A 2,950-nucleotide genomic window follows, 5' to 3' on the forward strand; every position below is an offset into this window, starting at 1 on the left:
TTCACATTTATGTTTTGGGTGGGATTTATTTAATGAAACATTTTATATTAAAGTTAACATCTCATGGTCCGAGATCCCAGAGCTGTCAGACATATGTTATTTTTACAAGCATTTAACCTTCGGCTTACAGTAGTCTTGTATATACTTTTTAATATCTGAATGTTTGTAAAGCTGGCCGAGTGACACCAGCGCAGGTACCAGGTGAGAAAGGTGACTAAAAATTAGACTAACTTAACTTATTTTTTTATGTCTGATTTTTATATATGTTTTGTAGAATATTAATCTGAAATCATATTAAAAAAATCAGACACTTTCCATGGACCAAAACTTTTGTCAGACGCTTTAAAGCTGTAAGAAAAATAAATGAACTTAATTTATTTTTTAATGTCTGATTTTTTTATATGCTATTAAGATAACTATTACAATGTCATATTTAATTAGTCAGACAAATTGCATGGACCAAACTTCCCCTAAATACCAAAATTACTCAACCATGTGTATGAACGCGAGAGCACTATGCACATGCGCTTCAGACTAAAATATCTTAATATTTTAAAAAAACTTACTACGTTTAATATGAATATTTATAGATAAAGAAAAAAATATAATTTAAAAAACAATTATTTATTAAAAAAAATGCATAAGGCAAAAACAAATCATTTCTGAGCAGCTGTCTTTTAAAGAAAATAACATTTATTTTATCTATTACTAATAATAAAACTGTAGCCTTCTACAGTGCAGGAAAATGTCAACAGCAGCAAAAAAAATTGCATAAACAGGCAAAAACAAACTATTTCTGAGCAGCTGTCTTTTAAAGAAAATAACATTTATTTTATATATACACACACACACAACGTCACGCCTTTTATCCCCGAAGGGGTAGGCAGAGGTGACATTACGGCACGTAATGCCGCTGTACAATGTACACCCACTTTTCACCATTTGTGTTATAAGTCCCATGTAATAGGGGGTGAGCCTATTGCCATATACTGGACACAATTCCAGACTCTGTGCTACTATTATTATTTTGTTAAGAAATATTATTTTGTTTCTTTTTTGTGTATGACATACTCTGCGGTCATCGATTTCTAGGTTCGTTGTTTTTTTAAAGTTATATTAAAGTTTTTCTATATTTTACATAGAACAAAGTGATTTCATTACCCTATAACAATATGGTCGCAAAAACCCGAATATAGAAGTATGATGTATAGTAAAATAAAGCCAAGTGCGAGTCGGACTCGCCCATGAAGGGTTCCGTAGCAGCAGGTAGATTACATAATAAAAAAGTTATAAAATAACTTGCTTAGTATTTGTATGAACGACAAAGTTATATTTGTGTTTTTTGAAAATGTATTATTTCTTAAAAATACATACATATCGTCACACCCTTAATCCACGAAGGGGTAGGCAGAGGTGCATATTTCTTAAAAACTAATAATGATATCTCGTTAAAACCAATTTTCGTGTAAAATTTCCATTGAAATCTACAGCATATGTTTTTTTTAGATTTCTAACTCTCTTATTAATAAAGTTAGAGGGAGGCACTCATTTTTCCACTTTGGAAGTGTCTATCTGCCAAACGATTGGAAGATAGACTACAGAACCTTAATTGTGGTTCTGTTTTTCGCCATTTGGCTACGGAACCCTAAAAAGTGTGCACATAGTATATACACATACATGTGCAGTAGTACCTACAGTAATAGATTGTGAGTTTAAGAACGGGAACCGAGTTACCATGGATGTCTCACTCGGTCATTTTGGTCCATGGAAAGTGTCTGATTTTTTTAATATGATTTCAGATTAATATTCTACAAAACATATATAAAAATCAGACATAAAAAAATAAGTTAAGTTAGTCTAATTTTTAGTCACCTTTCTCACCTGGTACCTGCGCTGGTGTCACTCGGCCAGCTTTACAAACATTCAGACATTAAAAAGTATATACAAGACTACTGTAAGCCGAAGGTTAAATGCTTGTAAAAATAACATATGTCTGACAGCTCTGGGATCTCGCTCTATCAATAAACATATTGCAAATGGGTTGCCTAACAAATTTCAGTCCAGACTAAGATTAATTAATTATTGAAAAATTAATATTTTTGAACATTGCACCGGTGTGATTATTAAACAAATTCTATATCAATCGAAAGTATGAAGCCCATAGAATATGCAAACGTTAGGTTGCCTATTCTTTTCCGGTCACAACTATTGGGTTGCCTTGTATAAACTGTCTGTCTGTTTATTAAATAAAATTTATATGAAAATAAAGATTAATTATTTGATTACGAACACGGTGGTATAGGGTTGCCTGCGAAAAATCAGTCCAGAATCCAGGTTGTCGAATTTTGAAAATGCAGCGTCGTGTATGCAGCATATCGGCGCGGTGGCAGTAGAGATGGCAATGTTCAAAAATTAAAATTTTTTTATTCAATGATTAATAATTAATCATTGAATAAAATTAATCTTATTCTGGACTGAAATTTGTTAGGCAACCCATTTCCAATATGTTTATTGAGTTGTTAACTAGATTATAAAATATGTTTCATTCAATAAACATCTCGGTGAAGGTCATTCTATGCCGGGATCTTAGGCGATGTAGACAGCTGTCATTAAATGTATTCCGGGGACAGTGGGAATTGATGGCACTACCAACCACCTGAGACGCTCAAAATACCAACTACCTAGTTTGTAGTCAACAATTATGAACTGAATAAGAATGGAAGGAAATCTCAGTTCCATGTACCTACCCTTTAAATAATGAGATATGATTACTATAATATAATTGTCGTGAAAATCGTACCAACGACAAATAGCGTAGTAGTCGGCAACTCAGACATATCAGCTCAAAGTATTTTGATATTTACTTCATCATCTATCTATAGTCTGAGCGAGCGAATGATATTCTCTGAATACTGGTTTACGTCATGCGCACTTGTTTTAAATAAAACCA

The 2,950-nt window shown here is 32.5% G+C and overlaps 1 protein-coding gene across 1 annotated transcript in view; it reads right to left on the reverse strand.

Annotated features, from left to right (window-relative positions):
• LOC118266881 (caspase-8) overlaps positions 1–2,950 on the reverse strand; it is a 404,424-nt gene that overhangs the window by 16,685 nt on the left and 384,789 nt on the right. The gene's annotated exons all lie outside the window — the stretch shown is intronic.

This window comes from Spodoptera frugiperda, chromosome 23 (genome assembly GCF_023101765.2).
Source record: "Spodoptera frugiperda isolate SF20-4 chromosome 23, AGI-APGP_CSIRO_Sfru_2.0, whole genome shotgun sequence".
NCBI classification, from domain to species: domain Eukaryota; kingdom Metazoa; phylum Arthropoda; class Insecta; order Lepidoptera; family Noctuidae; genus Spodoptera; species Spodoptera frugiperda.